The sequence below is a fragment of the Lissotriton vulgaris genome, chromosome 10, assembly GCF_964263255.1.
Source record: "Lissotriton vulgaris chromosome 10, aLisVul1.2, whole genome shotgun sequence".
NCBI classification, from domain to species: domain Eukaryota; kingdom Metazoa; phylum Chordata; class Amphibia; order Caudata; family Salamandridae; genus Lissotriton; species Lissotriton vulgaris.
Genome location: NC_141698.1, coordinates 480,409,476 through 480,429,881, shown reverse-complemented (window position 1 = coordinate 480,429,881; position 20,406 = coordinate 480,409,476). Strand labels below are relative to the sequence as shown.

General features: G+C 39.6%; 1 protein-coding gene across 1 annotated transcript in view; it reads right to left on the bottom strand.

The window, feature by feature from the left end:
- The window catches only part of LOC147685430 (SEC14-like protein 5), a 1,171,342-nt gene that overhangs the window by 908,144 nt on the left and 242,792 nt on the right, over positions 1–20,406 (bottom strand). The window lies entirely within an intron of this gene.

The following is a 20,406-nucleotide window of genomic DNA, read 5'->3' as shown; positions in this document are numbered from 1 at the left end:
GCTGAGGGTTGCAGACTGAGAAACTGGGAGTTTGAAATCTAAGCGAGGGCAGCCGTGTCTATCTCGAAATGAACCCTGGCTGCTGATTTCTGATCCAGATCCAGCTGTGACTTCCCCGGTCAGAAGTGGGCAGTGTATGCAACAGGTGATGTATTGAGTTTTGTGGTTATTGCCATTGTGATGTTTAGCCAGTGACTTTGATCAATAGAGGTGTTTTCTTTGTGTTGAGGGAGGTGCTCATCCAGAGTAATCCTCTGCTGTGTATAAATATATATATATATATATATATACTTCGCTCAGTCCCCTGCAGGTTTTAAGAGCACTCACAGACGGGTGCGGGATGCGGCTACAGGACCCGCAAAAATATGCAGCTCAAGGTTTCCACCAGATTTGCCCAAGAAACCACGCACTCCGGGGGTAGTTCTCCGATGTTGTTTATTTCAGAATTCACAACAGACTCGTTTTGGTGCTCCGCCTTCCTCAATGTTACAAACATTGATGGTAGGCGCCATGTTTTTAATAAAGTTCTTGAACCTATGATATATGATTATGATGATTGATAATTAAGATTGTGGTAAAACATTTGTAAGTCAAGGGAGGATTGCCGATCCACGGCTTGATTATTTTGAAACATCATTGGAACTGTTAAAGTACAATGGTTATGCCAGCACATGGCTAAACGGCTCATTCTAAGATTGAGTTGCAGTTTTAAGATAGAGCAAACATTGTCGTTAGAAAAGATATTGGTGGCTTTGGTCCGTAAATTTCGGAGATAAAATTAGCTGTGTTGAAATATATGTTTAATTGTACAAAACCTAATTATGCCGAAATAATTTAGCCGATACACGGCGTAGAAATGTTATTGTAGTAATGTGCGCGTGATTGATATTTTCAATCTTTGCGCAAAATAAGTTCGATTATATTGTGCATGTGATTGATTGAGCCTGAATAGTGGCGAAATCAAAAAGAAAAGTTACCATAGTATCATTAATGTACTGAAACAATACCTGATGTCCACTGTGAACAACATCCAATATGGCATGTAATCTAGCCCCTTGTTTGTTTCTACCACGTAATCACACGAGAACGCTATTAAAAACATGGCGCCTACCATCAATGTTTGTAACATTGAGGAAGGCCGAGCGCCGAAACGCCTCTGTTGCGAATTCTGAAATAAACAACATCGGAGAACTACCCCCGGAGTGCGTGTTTTCTTGGGCAAATCTGGTGGAAACCTTGAGCTGCATATATATATATATATATATATATATATATGTTCCACCAATGACCCCTCCGGTCCAAGAAGGCACACAGCACTCTCCCCACCTCCGGCATGCTAAACAAATATAGGAAAATAGGAACCTACTAAATGGACAAAATAGAACTCACTACTCATGGAACTTCAAAGACCAGCAAGTCCGCTGGTAGTTATGATGTTGCCACACCCACTTAGGGCGTTGTTCATTGAATAAAAACGTGCAATGAATGGAGTGGTGAGATCTTCTCCTACTTTTCCTATGAAGAGTCCTGATGAAGAGGCGTTCCCGCCTTGAAACGCGTCAACATGGAAATGATATGAAGAAGGATGTTATCGCGTGTGACAGAAAGGCACGCATGCCGGAGGTGGGGAGAGTGCTGTGTGCCTTCTTGGACCGGCGGGGTCATTGGTGGAACATTGTTGCGCGGCTTCCCCTAGCCGCGGAGAAGAGCACCATCTTCTGTTCTGGCTGAAACAGCAGTGGAGCGCGGAGAGGCCGAGGAGAGGAACGGTTCCTTTCTGCCAGGTGCACTCTCCTGGGGCGATCAAACACGCAATACAGAACTTCTAACCTACTATAGGAATCACAAAAGCTGCTAAACAAATATAGGAAAATAGGAACCTACTAAGTGGACAAAATAGAACTCACTACTCATGGGACTTCAAAGACCAGCATGCCGCTGGTAGTTATGAGGTTGCCACACCCACTTAGGGCGTTGTTCATTGAATAAAAATGTGCAATGAATGGAGTGGTGCGATCTTCTCCTTCTTTTCCTATGCAGAGTCCTGATGAAGAGGCGTTCCCGCCTTGAAATGCGTCAACATGGAAATGATATGAAGAAGGATGTTATCGCGTGTGACAGAAAGGCACGCATGCCGGAGGTGGGGAGAGTTCTGTGTGCCTTCTTGCACCGGAGGGGTCATTGGTGGAACATATGTATATTGTTTAGACTCATACCTACCTACTCGAGTAATGCTACAGACATGAAACGCATCATGCGTAAGCATTGGAATATCCTGATGACGGATAATCTCATAAAACAAGACTTACCCTCTTATCCTTTGGTGACTTTTAGTAAAGCGAGAGCACTGAGAGACTATTTAGTCCATAGCCACCATGAAGAGTTCAAACCCAAACACAAGTCAGAACCAATGAAAGGCTTTTTTCCTTGTGGACGCTGTAAGGCGTGTAAAGCGAGTAAACGTACCACACAATATAATGTACCAGGGGTGAAACAGCCTAGGAGAATACAGAAATTTCTCACATGTACCACGCCATACGTTGTTTATTGTCTGACATGTCCTTGTGGCAGAAGGTATGTTGGAAGCACAACGAATCCAGTGAAACTAAGAATTTTAGAACATCAAAGAGCGATTCAAAATGCGGATGTGAGCTACCCTGTAGCTAGACATTTTGATAAAGAGCATGCATGTAACAGGGATCTGTTAGCGTACTTTTACCTAGATTCTGTCCCATTCAGTATAAGAGGGGGGACAGATTACAAAAGCTCAGGCGACTAGAATCGCAATATATTATTGATCTACAAAGCAAGATGCCTATGGGACTGAATATGCATGAGGACTTGGCTGTCCATCTAATATGATTGATATGCGATATGTGTACTGTTATTGATTAACCATTGCTTCTTTTTACTTTCCTTTTTACTTTCCATTTTACTTTTCATGTTGTTTATAATGAATTCTTAATGTGATTTACATTGGGTTGATACATTGTACCATCTAGTTATTTATACTGTGATGATTAGTAGCCCCTACAGGGCAGTACAACACAGTCTTGTGTGCGGGTCTGATGGCGGTAGTATGTCATTATATAGCCCATTCAGGGCGTTATAGAATGCGAGCTAATTTGATCATTTGATCTTTAGATGCTTATGAATTGTGGGTATCCTGTCAATTTTGATCTTTAGATACTTTCGTATTGTATATATCTTGCCATATTTTTAATGTGATACAGATCCATTCCAAGATGGCGGACATGGTTTTATCTTTGTGTCCCATTTCTATGTTTAGCTGTGATGACACGTGATGGTTTAAATGCATTGTGCTCGCTGTGTTTTCCGTCTCATTACTGAGGAAGGCCGAGTGCCGAAAGCGCGTTTTTTGAGAGAATAAAACATCTGTGAACTTACCCTGGGAGTGCTGATTTCCCGTTTCATTGCGGGGAGGGATTTTTGAGCCGATATTGTTGCCAGGTGCACCCCCGATTGGCAGGCACCAGCCAAGGAGTGCGACAGGCAGGTGCAAATGGAGCATCAATATATATATATATATATTCACTGAAAAAAACCATAGGTTTCACACCAGTTATAGTTAGGAATTAGCATTTAAAAAACCTATTAAATTCACTGAAAAAACCATAGGTTTCACACCAGTTATAGTTAGCTGGAAATTTTACTGATATAAAACCATTGAAATTCCCACGTTATAGTTAGTCGGACTCACTATAACTTGCGCGTGCAATGCACTGCTGATGACATCACATATTACATCACTCATGACATGGTCAGTGACATCACTCATGACATCACTGATGACACCATCCTTGTGACACAGTCACAGACCTCCTCTCAGTGTAAAGTAACCCTTGAGACACATATTCAAAAATAGAAACTGAAATTTTTAAAAAATGGACATACCTATATCAGTTACAACAAGCAATTCTGTACTTCCACTATCTATGTACACATCCATTCATTCACCAACAGTTCTATATAGTCACTCATACATATACTCACTCATCATATGAAGAGATACACCTATACATCCTGTTACACACCGACATTCATCCAAAAGTTACTCACACACATATTCACACGTGCAAATAAACTATTGAACAACCATTTATTTGAATATAGAGTTATACACACACTTCCACCTTACTTCTATTGAAAATTACACATATTTATTCTCTTAAACAATCACTTATAGAAACACATACTTATTTAAACAGGAAATCTTACAATCTCTTACTCTCACATATACTCACTTATATACATCAATATTCATATATACTAGATTAAAACATATGTAGTTACTGATAAAGACACTAGTGAGACAGTCATTCACTCACTAACAAACACATATAGACACTCATCCACCCATACAGTCCTGTACATATGCTGTCTTCAAAACACATACAAACAAAGAGTCAGTCACTCATGCATCTATGTGCTAAGTAATACCCCCACCAAACCATATAGACACTCATACTGATACTAATAAAAATATCAAATAACCCATATACATACGCATGTAGCTACTTATCAACACATGTAGCCACTTATACACAAAGTGAAACACTAATATATGTATTTAAATATTTAAACATAACTCACTAATATTTATTTTTCAGAAAGACACATATTCACTGGATGGTGTCATCAGTGATGTCATGAGTGATGTCACTGACCATGTCATGAGTGATGTAATATGTGATGTCATCAGCAGTGCATTGCACGCGCAAGTTATAGTGAGTCCGACTAACTATAACGTGGGAATTTCAATGGTTTTATATCAGTAAAATTTCCAGCTAACTATAACTGGTGTGAAACCTATGGTTTTTTCAGTGAATTTAATAGGTTTTTTAAATGCTAATTCCTAACTATAACTGGTGTGAAACCTATGGTTTTTATCAGTGAATTTCAAAGGTTTTTTTAATGCTAATTCCTAACTATAAGTTTCACTTTATAAATAAGACTGTTAGCACTCTAGTTGTTCTTTTTAACACTCTGGTACATTCTGTCATTGGGCTACAGTTGGGCTACATCTAGTTGAATTTTGGGCTACATTTACAATTTTTGATCTCTGGTGGCCATCTTTGGGCTACATTGGGCTACTTTGGGCTACATTTGGGCTACATTTTGGCTCTAACATATATTAAGCCCAATGTAGCACAATACATATTTTTATAAAGTTAATTTTTTTACAAACCACTTCAGAATAGGGCTACCTGTCTCTACAATTATCCCATTTTTTTTTTTTTAATTTTTGGGGGGAGCGCCCCGAAAAGCGTATTTCTGAAAAGCGCCCCCGGGCGCGCTCCGGGGAGCGTCTCGTAAGCGTCAATATCGCAAACGAAAACATGATCGTGACGTATCGTGTAGCCGCGACCGCGTGATACGCACGGCGTAAGCGCACCCGGAAGTACTCGAGCGAATACGATCGCACAACGTAAACTTCCGGCGCGCTTACGCTGCGCGACCCGGGCCGCGCCCCCGGGCGCGTAGCGTAAGCGCGTCGGGTCATGTGAGCAGAAAATAACACTTTTCATTGGTTCATAACAGTTTTAGTTTCATAATGATGAAGCCCCTGGTCTTGTGACCTGAAAATAACACTTCTCATTGGTTCAGGACAGTTTTTTTTTCTAAATGATGAAAGACCCCACCTTTTTTCCTTATTCTGACTTTGTCCTTTGACTGAGGAAGACCTGTTTGTTGCTCTCTCTACTTTTTTGCTCTAAATAATGGCTTCATTAGTAGCATCAGCTGGTGCATCTGCCCCACCACCACCACCACCACCACCAAGAGGACCAGCTCCAAATTATATTGGTGGTCAAGAACAGGAGGAGGAGGAAGAGGAAGAGGAGGAGGGGAGAAGAAGATGGCTGCCAGAAGAAAATACACCTTATAAACCCAAACCACACATTATTTGGCAGTTTTTTTCAATTCCAGAGGGGAAAAAAAAGGTGAATGCTCCCAAGGTGACTTGCCTCATCTGCAATGATGAACTTTCACGGGGCAACCCAAACAAGAAATATTCTTTTGGTAACTATACCATGATTCGGCACATGACAAGAAAGCATCCAAACAACTACTCTCGAGCAGAGTTCCGGGAACTGGCCAGTAACCTCCCCCAGTCATCAAGGACCCCCTCCCAAAGAAACCAACCCACTTCCTCGCAACCAGAAACATCTGAGGTGATGCCTTGCATTCAGCCGAGATTTGCTGATTTTAAAATTACTTGTACTGCTTGTGGCAAGCTTATCTCCTATGGGGAACAAAGTATTAAGCTCATCGTCCTTGCAGGTGATAATCACAAGTGCCCCAAAAAGAAATAATTTTTTGGGTTTTTTGTTTTTTTGCTCCAGTTGAGCCAGTTTCAATTCCCTTTTTTTGTTTCTCCCCCTAAAAAATACAAAAAAAAATATAAAACTGTTTTGAAAAGCCAAAAAAAGTTCAAAAAGTTCAAAAAACACAAAAAAAATATAAAACAACAAAAAGAAGAAAAAAAAAAGTTCTTTTTAGAACTACCTCCAATTTCTAAATAAAAACTTCATTTTTTTGAAAACTCTGTCATCTTTTTCCCTCATTTTACGCTCCCCGGTGCGCTACCTGGTGCGTGCACCGGGCGCTTCCCCCGCGCAAAACGAAAAAAAAAAAAATATTTTAAATGCCCCGCGGGGCCCTTTTATAGCCCCCACATCAAACCTAGGGGGTCAAAGGGGTTCATCCCTGACGCCTTATGGTCAGTTCCCACTTTGTTTTAGCCGCCTCTTATGTCTCGATTTTACCGAGACACAAGATGGCGACCGCTCTGGACTGTTTGGAATGTTTACAGACACCCGAGAGCCAATCAGCTTTTCATGCGCACCTCGCGTGTCGCGCCTGGAGCGCTCTCCGGTGCGCGCACCGGTGCGCTGCTATAGATATATATATTTTTTTGAACCTAAATTACTCAAAATCCACTGGAGCACATATCTTGAGACATAGCAAAGGCACATCGGGCTACCAGTCCCTACAATTTTGCCAAGTTTGGTGTAAATCCATTCAGCCGTTCGGGCTAAAAGTGAAATCGACCGCCCTATGGAAATTAACATGGGGAAAACGCGTTTTGGGACCCCCCTTTTATCTCGGCCCCCGCTTGACGAATCCCCCCCAAACTTTCAAGGAAGGACCGGAGCTCGACGAGGCCATTTTCAGGAAATTTTCAGGCAGATTCGTCAACCGGTGTTAAAGTTATTCCAAATAGAATTTTGAGATTTAACATTGAAAAAAATCCTAACTATAACTACCTACTGGCGACCGCCAGTAGGTAATATATATATATATATATATATATATATATATATATATATATATATATTACCTACTGGCGGTCGCCAGTAGGTAGTTATAGTTAGGATTTTTTTCAATGTTAAATCTGAAAATTCTATTTGGAATAACTTTGGCGCCGGTTGACGAATCTGCCTGAAAATTTCCTCAAAATGGCCTCGCGGCGTTCCGGTCCTTCCCTGAAAGTTTGGGGGGGATTCGTCAAGCGGGGGCCGAGATAAAAGGGGGGTCCCAAAACGCGTTTTCCCCATGTTAATTTCCATAGGGCGGTCGATTTCAATTTTAGCCCGAACGGCTGAATGGATTTCCACCAAACTTGGCAAAATTGTAGGGACTGGTAGCCCGATGTGCCTTTGCTATGTCTCAAGATATGTGCTCCAGTGGATTTTGAGTAATTAAGGTTCAAAAAAATATATATATCTATAGCCGCGCTCCGGTACGTGCACCGGTACGCGCACCGGGCGCTTACCGCGACTTGCGCGCAGAAAGATGATTGGCTCTGGGGTGTCTGTAAACATTCTAAACAGTCCGGAGCGGCCGCCATCTTGTGTCTCGGTAGGATCGAGACACGAGAGGTGGCCAAAACAAAGAGGGAAATGACCATAAGGGGGCAGAGTAGACCCCCCTTGACCCCCTAGGTTTGATGTGGGGGCCATAAAAGGGCCCCGCGGAGCAAAAAAAAAATTTAAAAAAATTTTGATTTTCGCGGGGTGAGCGCCCGGTACGCGCACCGGTATGCGCACCGGTAAGCGTACCGGGGAGCTTACCATGGGGAAAAAGAATGACAGTTTTAAAAGTAGCTGTTTAAAAAAAAAATGTTTTGTTGTTTTTTTTTATACATACACATACATATATATATAAATGCATATGCATATATATATATGCATATATGTGTATATGTGTGCGTGTAGAGAGAGGTAGAGAGGTAGAGGTGTAGAGGTAGAGAGGTAGAGAGGTAGCGGTAGAGAGGTAGAGATTAGTAGAGAGAGAAGAAGAGAGAGGTAGAGAGGTAGAGAGTAGAGAGTGAGTAATAGAGAGTAGAGAGTGAGTAGTAGAGAGTAGTAGAGAGCAGTAGAGAGAGTAGCAGAGAGTGAGTAGTAGAGAGTAGTAGAGTGAATAGTAGAGTGAGTAGTAGAGAGTAGTAGAGAGTGAGTAGTAGAGAGTGAGTAGTAGACAGTAGTAGAGAGTAAGTAGTAGAGTGAGTAGTAGAGAGCAGTAGAAAGTGAGTAGTAGAGAGTAGTAAAGAGTGAGTAGTAGAGAGTGAGTAGTAGAGAGTGAGTAGTAGAGAGTAGTAGAGAATGAGTAGCAGAGAGAATAGTAGTGAGTAGTAGAGAGTGAGTAGTAGAGTGAGTAGTAGAGACTAGTAGAGAGAGAGCAGTAGAGAGTGAGTAGTAGACAGTAGTAGAGAGTGAGAAGTAGAGAGTGAGTAGTAGAGAGTAGTAGTGAGTAGTAAAGAGTGAGTAGTAGAGAGAGAGTAGTAGAGAGTGAGTAGTAGAGAGTAGTAGATAGTGAGTAGTAGGGAGTAGTGAGTAGCGAGTAGTAGGGAGTGAGTAGTAGAGAGAGAGTAGTAGAGAGTAGTAGAGTAGTAGAGAATGAGTAGTAGACAGTGAGTATTTGAGAGTAGTGGAGTAGGAGAGAGTAAGTAGTAGAGAGTAGTGGAGAATATTCCAAAGTTTGGCACAGCACCACTTTCACAATGAGTCCAATCAAATCATATCACTTAGAGTCCTTATTGAAGCGCTGAATCTTGGTGTATATTCAAATGCTTTTATTTTCCTTAAGTTTATGTACCACAGCCAGCCGAAAGGTTTCGTTCTGTACAACAGAACTTCTTCAGGGCGTTCTTATTTCCTTCAAGTTATGTCGGTATCCAGTTGTCATATAACTAGATATTTCTTCCAAATGTTAGACGAGACATAAGTATATTCTTATTCAAAGTGACTAGGTATCAATTTTACCCACACAATTCGGGCAGACTTGAGTAATTTATAGCATCCTCAAAGTCAGTCTTTCAAAAATTCCAAAGTATAGGACATGATAATCCAAATCCAAATGTTTCTCAAGAAAAGTAATTTACAATCGTTCGGAATATCGGTGTTTGGGCAGATATGATCCAGGGACCCCCAGTATGCAAGGGGAATTAGTCCCCCCTCTACAAACGCGCCAGTGGCCTGCATTGCAGAGAGGTGTAACAAGGGTGTGGCCTCATTACACTTCTCTGCAATGCAGCTCCCTCGCGCATACTGGAGGCTCCTGGTGGACCAGTTGACCCCAGGGACCCCCAGTATGCAAGGGGAATTAGTTCCCCCTCTGCAAACGCGGCAGTGGGCTGCGTTGCAGAGAGGTTTAACAAGGGGCATAGTCTCATTACACCTCTGCAATGCAGCCCCTGGCGCATACTGGAGGTTCCAGGTGGGCTAATTGGCCCCCAGGGGCCCCCAGTATGCAAGGGGAATTAGTTCCCCCTCTTCAAACATGCACGGGGGCTGCGTTGCAGAGAGGTGTAAAAAGGGTTGTGGCTTCATTACACCTCTCTGCAATGCAGTCCCCTGGCGCATACTGGAGATTCCTGGTGGGCTTTCAGGTCTTATATAGTTAGGAATTAGCATTAAAAAAACCTTTGAAATTCACTGAAAAAACCATAGGTTTCACACCAGTTATAGTTAGGAATTAGCATTTAAAAAACCTTTGAAATTCACTGAAAAAACCATAGGTTTCACACCAGTTATAGTTAGGAATTAGCATTTAAAAAACCTATTAAATTCACTGACAAAACCATAGATTTCACACCATTTATAGTTAGCTGGAAATTTTACTGACATAAAACCATTGAAATTCCCACGTTATAGTTAGTTGGACTCACTATAACTTGCGCGCCTGTAATGCACTGCTGATGACGTCACATATTACAGCACTCATGACATGGTCAGTGACATCACTCATGACATCACTGATGACACCATCCTTGTGACAGAGTGACAGACCTAATTTCAGTGTAATGTATCGCTTGAAACACATATTCAAAAATAGAAACAAACATTTTCAAAAAAATGGAGATACCCAAACCAGTAACAACAACCAATTCAGTAATTCCACCATCTATATACACATCCACTCATTCACCAACAGTTCTATATAGTCACTCATATATATACTCACTCATCATATGTAGTGATACACCTATACATCCTGTTACACATCAGCAGTCATCCAAAAGTTACTCACACACATACTCACACATGCAAATAAACTATTGAACATCCATTTATTTGCATATACATTTATACACACACTACCACCTTACTTCTAAGGAAACTTACCCATACTTACTCTCTTAAACAATCACTTATAGAAACACATACTTATTTAAACAGGAACTCCTACAATCTCTCACTATATATACTATACTCACTTATATACATCAATACTCACATATACTAGATTAAAACATATGTCGTTACTAATGAAGACACTAGTGAGACAGTCATTCACTCACAAACACACACATATACACACTCATCCACCCATACAGTCCTGCACATATGCTGTCTTCAAAACACATACAAACAGTGAGTCAGTCACCAACCCCTGCAGCCACTTATACACAAAGAGAAACACTGATACAAACATTTACATATTTAAACAATACTCGCTAATATATGTATTCACTAAGATACACGTAATAAGCCAGTTACCCAACCAATTTTTTTTTTAAAAAACATCCATTTACACACTTATTTAAACATTTATTCTTCCATCGACCTTTACAAATACATATATAAAACAAATTTATTTTTCAGAAAGACACACATTCACTGGATGGTGTCATCAGTGATGTCATGAGTGATGTCACTGACCATGTCATGAGTGATGTAATATGTGACGTCATCAGCAGTGCATTACAGGCGCGCAAGTTATAGTGAGTCCAACTAACTATAACGTGGGAATATATATATATATATATATTCACTGAAAAAACCATAGGTTATAGACCATATATAGTTAGGGATTTGCATTTACAAAACCTTATTTTACTCGCATAAAACCATTGAAATTCCATATATAGTTAGTTGCGCTAACTATATATCGCGCACCCGCAATCCACTGCTGATGATGTCACATATTACATCATTCATGACATGGTCAGTGACATCACTGATGACATCACTGATGACATCTCAAATGACATCACTGATGACATCTCAAATGACATCACTGATGACATCACTGATGACATCTCATTTGACATGACTGATCACATCACTGATGATATCATTCATGTGATAATACGATGAACCTCTTCAGACTCTAATATAACCTTAGATACAATCAGTGTAAACAGACACTCACAGACTGTCACTCATCCATGGAGTTACTCACACACCTAGTCAGTCATGCAAAGAATCAATCGCACCTCCATTTCCTCAACTATACAGTTATACAAACTTTACTTATTCAAACATATACTAACACATATTTACTCTCTTATACAATCCCTGATACAAGTTCACAATGATCCATCCAGCCACTCACACATTCACTGGCTCTTATGCACAGTTATTTATATATGTCAACTCTCACATGTACTGTGTTTTACATATGTACTTACTTTGACATGTAGCACTGAGATATCCATTCACTCACCAATACACTCATGCACACAGTCAACCGCCCATACAGCTGTTTCCACATGCACTTTTGAAACCATACATCTAGTGAATCAACTGCTCACACATCTATGCACAGAGTCATACACCTCCCAGCCACCCACACACACACTCAGTCTCCCATACAAATACCTGGGCTACCAATCAATAACCCATATAGTTACTCATATAGCTACTTATCAACACATGCAGCAGTTTACAGAACAACAGACATAATAATGCACAAATTAAGACAGTTTAGTCACTAACCCATGCACTCAGTGAGACATATTTAATCACTCACTCATACAGTCAGTCATGCACCTACTAAATCCTTCATCCAGACACTTATACATCCACTCATTCTTCAATATGTAAGACATATTTACACTTTACAGAAACATACAGTCACTGGATGTTGTCATCAGTGATGTCATCAGTGATGTCACTGACCATGTCATGAATGATGTAATATGTGACATCATCAGCAGTGGATTGCGGGTGCGCAATATATAGTTAGCGCAACTAACTATATATGGAATTTCAATGGTTTTATGCGAGTAAAATAAGGTTTTGTAAATGCAAATCCCTAACTATATATGGTCTATAACCTATGGTTTTTTCAGTGAATTTTCAAGGTTTTGTAAATGCAAATTCCTAACTATATATGGTCTATAACCTATGGTTTTTTCTGTGAATTTCATTGGTTTTTTAAAAGCTAACATCTGTAACTGTAAAATGTATTCTTCTTTAAATCTTAAAATATATTTTAGATGTTTATTAATAATTTTTTTTAAAATATTTTTTTTCTTCGCTTCCAGTTCGCGAACCGGGAAGCTTTCCGTTAGCTCATCTTGATGCCGCGACCTAGTCCGCGAACCGGTAAACGTTACGTTAGCGGAACTGTGACGCGTCGCGGAAGCGCGACGTATCACGTTGTCGCGTAATGCGTCTAATGACGCGCCGCGTTAGCGCTCCCGGAAGTGCTCCGGACCGCGAACCGGAAGCGATCCGGGACGCGGCGCGCACCGCGTAACGTAAGCGGAACAGGTCATGTGACTTGTTTATCAAAGTTTTCATTGGTTCATTTCACTTTTGGTTTCCAAATGATGTATGACTAGGTCATGTGACCTAAAAATAACACTTTTCATTGGTTCAGAACTTTTGCTTTTCCCAAATCATGTAAACCCCTCCTTCTTTCCTCACTCTGACTTTCATCTTGGTGAGAGAAAGACCATTTTCCTGGAGTTCAGCAATGGCTTCTATACTTGCTGCAGCTGGTGCACCCCACCACCACCTCCACCTCCTCATAAGAAGAGAGGACCACCAAGTCAATTTATCTCCAACAGAGAGGAGGAAGAGGAGGAAGAAGAAGAAGAGGATAGAGATCAACCAGAATTTATCCCGGAGTTGCCCCGTGTTTCTAAAAGGAAAACAAGTTTCATATGGCAGTTTTTTTCCATCCCTCCAGGGGACAAGAAGGTCAATGCTAAATATGCCACCTGCCTCATCTGTAAATACAGATTGTCTAGAGGCACAGAGAAAAAATATAGTATGGGCAACTATACTATGCATCGCCATATGGCCAGGTGGCATCCCTTAAACTACAGCCGGGCAGAGTTAAGGGACCTACAAGATAATCCCCCGACAACTCCTGTGGCCAGATCTACGTCAACAATATCTTTGACAGGAAGAGAGGCACAGGAAACTGTGCCAAACATTCAGCCAAACTTTAAACATATGAAGTTTACCTGTATATATTGTGGTGCTATGCTCTCGTATGGGAACATGAGCGTGAACTTGATCAATATGGTGTTCGAAAACCATAAGTGCCCTAACGCACCCAAGCAGTAATTTTTTTTTTTGCTCCTGTTGAGCCCTTTTCAATGCCTGTTTTTTTGTTGTTTCCCCTCCATAAAAAACACAAAAAAAACATAAAACTGTTCTAAAAATACAAAAAAATCAAAAAATGTTCAGAAAAAAAAAACAACAAAAAAAAAACAACAAAATCAAAAAAAAAAAGTTCTTTTCAGAACTACCTCCCCTTTCAAATAAAATTGCTAGAATGTTTATCACTCTGGCAAGCTCTATTTCTTTTGGTTCGCTTTCCCGTTCGCTGCCCGGTTCGCGAACTTGAAGCGAACCAAAAAAATATTTTTTTAAAAAAAAGAAGAGTTAGTATAAGGGAAGTAAACAGAGAGTAATGTTAAAAGAAAGACAGCTATAGGGAGTAAACCAGAGATACTGTTTAATAGATCTATTTATTAATTCAGGATGACGATAAGGTGTGATCTGTCCTGAGGTTTGTTTAAGGTGAGACCTACTCAGGGTTACAGATCAATTTTACACTTGTTGAAGAATACAGAGCAGATAATGCATGTGAAGGCCTACCAATGAAGTAAGTCATGTCCTCTTATTACATCATTCATGACATGGTCAGTGCCATCATCAGCAGTGCATTGCGGGTAAAAAGAGTAGAAAACATTTACCTTATAATTCTTGTTACCTTTTTAAAATATTTTTTCATACTTTCAATCTGTAAAAGAGAGAACAAACATTTCCAAAAATATTAAAACATGTATTTAAAAATTAGAAAAGACAAGGGAAAAGGTTCAAGAACAAACAGTTTTTCAACAACTTTGACATTTACAGAAGCCTCTGCTTCTCTACGTCCCCTACACAATCCTAAACATATATATTTTAAACAAACTGTATCTTGATGTTGATGAACTGAGGCCTATTTTGGAACATGGTGCTTCTTTTGCACTGCTAATGTCTCACAATAGTGATGCAATAGCAGGGCAAAAAAGATGTAAAGCCATCATAAAATTGAGTCTAACATTTTAAATGATTGTTTCAGGATGCAAATAAGATGTGTGCTTTCAAGAGTTTTCTTTGAGGTGAGGCCTATTCATTTTTTTTTTTAAAAAACAGTACCCAGAAGTACAGCTCTGTAAGCATTAACATTGACACTTACAGAAGACTCAGTTACTCCATATCTACCTCACATTTCTAAATGTATATCATAAGTACAAAAAGCAGAACATTAATTATACATGTTAAATGGTTTATTTTTGCTGTTCTCAGAATGTATCAAATTTCACTTAAATCAGTGACTTGAAGGTATTCATCATGTAACAGCGGGGAAAAAAAAACACAATCAAAATGATTGTGTTTAAAAAACCCATTCAACATAAGAAATCTGAATTCAAAACTCCTTAAAATTAACTTACTTTCAATGACGTCGAAGGATGTCCTATGAACAGCGTCCACTGTGTTGTGCTATAAATATTGTCAGCCCGCCACTTTCTGAAAGAAAACCTCCAACGATTCGAAAAATATGTTACATACAAGAAAAGACTTCTCACATTCTACCACATGTTTCCACTTGGCCAAATCATGTTGCAGCTATTCACAAGTCTTGTAATTCTTCCAATCAAATCCCGTCATTTTCTATTTTCGCAACTTTCAAAAAGAAAACATTTAAGATAATTTTCACAATCCTGGACTACTAATATCTTACCCTTCTTTGTCACTCATGTTCTCCTTTTCCTATGACACTGATACTGCTTACTATGAAGCAGACTTACTTGCATCAGGTTTATATAGTCGGATTTTACAAAATGACATTATAATTAAAAGTTTTGGACCAATAATCTAGACAGCATTGCAGACTTACATTCCCTCAACTTCATGAACATTTTGCAATTCTTCACAGGAAATCCCGAGATTCTTTCTTTAAAATTTTGGTTTTAAAAACACCAGGTAAGAATTTTTAAGGTCAAACGGCAATTTTTTTTTGAAAGTTACAACGGAATCATTGCAGAATGACCAGCCGTTTCGAGACTTTAAATAAGCTGTATAATGTCCTGAAGTTGTTGAAGGACCATCGTGATAGATAATTGCTACAGTTACAAAAGTCCTTCCTGATATTGAAAGCTGAGAAGCCACAATTTTTTTTATTAAAGTTGACAATTTTGATCCATCAGGCCTACATCGTTGCATCATTAAAATGACATACTGTCCATATCTACGTATAAGTAATGTTGACATCATTTCAGATTTACATTGGCTACACTCCATGTTGTGATCCGCTGCATTTACTAGCTTATTAAAGGAGACTGATTTACTGTCTGGCAAAGTTAAATATATAAATCTTTCTGAGTCTACACTAGTAGTACTTGATACCCTACAATTCTCGCAGTCATGCTGCCATTGATAAGAAAGCCCAAACAGGTGATCTACATCTACACCCTCATCTTGCAATATATCAAGCATATACATTAAAAACTCCTGACAATCTTGCTGATTATTTTCAGAGAAGTCTGTTTGACCTGAACATTCATCTAACAGATAACGAACTTCAGACACACTTTCTACTTTTGTTCGATCAGTGCTACATTTTACGAAAACAGAATTCAACAAACAGCATAAAATTTGTTTTGAATTCAACAGAATCTGTTCTTTTAAACTCTCTAGTGAAAAGAGAACATTAACCACTACATTTGCATAGCAGTTGACACCAGAACTGTTTTCAAATTGAAAACCGACAACATCTTCAACAGAATCCACTTTCTTTCTGCTAACAATTTTCGGTTCATTGACTTTTAGTCTTTTTGCAACAACCTCCCTACTATTACTGCTATTTCTACGTTTCCGGCCTACCACACGTTTCTCAAACAAAGGATATTGAGGCAAATGTGGCGCATACTCTCTTCTTAACCTATTGTATTCCTTAACACAATCTAGATCCGCACAAATGTTTGTGACATCACAGTCAATCAAGTACAATCCCGATAAAGTTCTAACTCGTGACAATGCCACATATGCCATACCCTCCTTGAACACAGAACTGCCAATATTCACCAATGCACAGTCTACACTTAAACCTTGCGATTTATGGATTGTCACCGCATATGCCAAGCAAACAGGAAACTGTTTACGGCGAACATATAAGTCTTTAACAAGCAAAAACCTAGCAGAACAACGACCAATTTGCTGTACTTCCTCAATGCCATCAAATTTAATTCTTAAAAATTCTACTCCATCTCTATTTCTGTATTTCTCAAAATCAACAACATTACCCATTGATCCATTTACCAGACCTCTTTCTACATGTAAATTCCTTCTCAAAATGATTCGGCAATTTAAACACACATTCAAAGTCTTTTCAAAACCCGCTGTTTTAGATATAGTCTTCTCTAATGAATCCAATTTTGATTTCAAATTGTCTGACAAAATAATTGTTGATCCCATATGCTCTAATTTGTCGATAGCTTCAAGTTTCACAATCTCTTGCTTTTCTAAATTCAACATTTTGTTGTTGAAGATGGCACATTCTGCAAGAGTTGGCATGAGACATATCGCGGATTTCTTCTCAGTAATTTTCTGAAAAATATTCTCAGGCACAATCTCTTGTTTGGGATATAAATTTGACAGTAATCGTGCATTTAAAGCTTCTTTCCCATGCTCGGTCACTTTTCCAATTCTAATATCTTGTAGAATATTCTTGTAATCTTCATCCTTTGCCTGACGCATATTTTGATGCAGTTCAGCATAATTGAAGTTTAACCATATATTGACGTTGCCAATGCTCCCTAGGCACTTCCTGGTATCTTCATGCGTGAGTATTTTGAACACAGGTTGACCTTTTACTGGTGTCAGCTGCAGAAGATCTCCGAAAACAATGATGTGTTTCCCACCAAATAACACATCATATTCAGTTTTAAGTACTTCTTGCATTCTCAAATGCACAAAGGCAAGCATGACATTGGAAACCATGCTTACTTCGTCAATGATAAGTAGTTTCATTTTCCTCAAGACTCTTGAAACTTCACAGCAAGCATCTCCAGATAACTTGTTGTATTGTAATTTGTTGTCATGCTCCACCGGCAGCATCAGTAGACGATGCAAAGTAATACCTTTAATGTTATGTGCTGCCAGTCCAGTAGGAGCGGTGACAACACAAGACAGCGATGACTCAGTCCTTTCCTGCAAATAACAAGAGATTGCTTTAATGAGGAAACTTTTTCCAGTTCCCGCTTCTCCACTCACGTACAGTCGGACAGGCTTCAACGATGTACATGAGCACTTGTTCTTCTCATGACTTAATCCGTGCTCAATTTCCTTGGTAACTTCATCATATATTTTCCTCTGCTCAACGTTGAGTTGTTTTTCCAAGTCTTCTAAGTTAACTGAATCCTCCTGAGCATGTGCCATGGCTCTTTCTACTTCATTCATAGCAGTGGCAGCTTCATTTTCGATAATAGGTCCTCCAAGTGGATCTTGACTCAATGAAACAGAACTCTGACTGTCCTGAGAACTGTCTCTGGCAATCTCGGCTGCAATCGTTGCTTCCTGCTCAATTTCCAAAGTTAGCATTTCTTGATATTTAGAAAAAGCAGGACATTCTATGGACTCCTTGGCTGCATTGAAAGAGTCTTCGTAACAGAGGAAATCTCCAAGCAGTTCCTCTTCTGCACGCCAAGGCTTGAAAAGTTGCAAAAGTGCTAAATAAAAAAACTCCTTTTTTTCTGGAGATTCACCACTCAATTTTCGATGGTTTACTAATTGGCATTTTCTTTGCTTGACCAGGCATCCCTCACTTCCAATTACAGCATACACTCCTTTCTCAATATCTTCTTTGATGTTCCTCTTGAATATATAATTTTGGAGAACCTCATATAGACAAACATTCTCAAGGTGACTGCTTCGATTTGGATAATATGTATCCAACATGTTGGTCTTCAAAATGTCGGTACTGTTTGGTTCCTTTTCTGCCAAATACTCAATTTCCCGGACAGGTTTTAGAACTCGATTTCGCGTTGCAGCAAGACCAAGACTCGCCCAAACGAGACTCCTGGATTTGGCATAGAGACTTGCTGAAGACAATCGATCAGAACATTCGTAAGCTCCGATTTCTCGATGCGACAACATCTTCAGACTGAAACTGTACAACTTCTTGCTGAGGCTCTTTTCATGGGAAATGTCCTCCCACATATCCTTCAGTTCGGTCTTTTCTTTTTTGGTGATGTAAGATGTCACATACCGAGCCACAGCCATACAGTTGTCAGCCACAAACTGTATATCCATGTTAGCATTCCACATGGACAAAATCACTGGGTTGTAGTCATTGATGTACTTGGACTCTTCGTTCCTTTTCAAATTGTATGTATTCTTGGGTGATTTCCTCGTCACATTATGTCGCAGCGAAGACATCAAACTGTTCACTCTTCCTTTAGAAATCACCGGTCGTGGAAAGTTGAAACGACATTTGGTGTAGAACTTGTCCTTGTTTCTGAATTTACGACGACAGTACTTTCCACAACGATGGCTTTGGAAACATAGAACTTGTTCTCTTAGACTTTTCTTCTCCGTTGCGTTTGGAACAGCACACGTAGAATACTGTTTTATGAAATTCATCACTAAGTCATCCGGATCTGTTCCAAATTTAGGTGCATCCTTGATCCACAACAACATATGTATATGAGGGGCACCTCTTGCTTGGTACTCCTTTCTCCAGAAGAAATCCAACACCTCTCCAAGAGGTGGATTCTTTTTATTTGTGATGAAAGACATCATAGCTTCAAATCTATGATTGAAGTACCTGCATACATTCACTGGATCCAAAGAACACAGTTTTCCAGGTGTCTTGAATTCAATGTTTTCAATATTTCCATTTGCCTCTCGTAGAAATTCAAGTAAGTCTTCCCAGCCATACTCGGCACAGCTCAGAGTGAGGAACCATGTTGGAGTTCCTAAGTTCCTCAGCATACATTTTAAATCACCATGACGACGGTACCAGTACTCATTAGTACCACGCTGACACGCCATGAGATTAATTAAGTGAGAATCCAAAATACTGTCTTGGACATTGACTTTATGCATAAAGTCACTTGCCGAGATGTTTTGCATCTGTATACCACTTTTTAAAATGTGGTTCACTGCATATGACAGTCCTGACAGATCGCTTTCAAACAAGAGATGAAACAAATAGGGAATGCATTGCCGAAACCTAGGATCTTCTGCATACAATCGTAAAGTCCGGTATTCAGACGCAGGAATTTGATGAGGTCGCTCATCATATCTTCCTCCTTGACCTGTGGGAAATAGCTGTGGGAAACACCGAGCTTCCAAACTTTCCTCCCAAACACTAATGGGACTCCCTTTGGCTTGTTTCATTTGAAACAACTCAATAGTATTCCCCATGACTTCCTTGGAATGCAAAGGATGAACACTATAATGTTCATATATTTCTTCACTTTTAGAGGCCTCTACTTTCTCAATTTGGCCAGCACACAAATCGCTATCCTCTTCATCACTTACTTCCTCTTCTGCAACATATACATTCTTATAGTACTTATTATTTTTCTTCAAATACACTGTTGCCTTTTTGACTTTCCTAACATCCACTAAATCTTGCCATATTTTC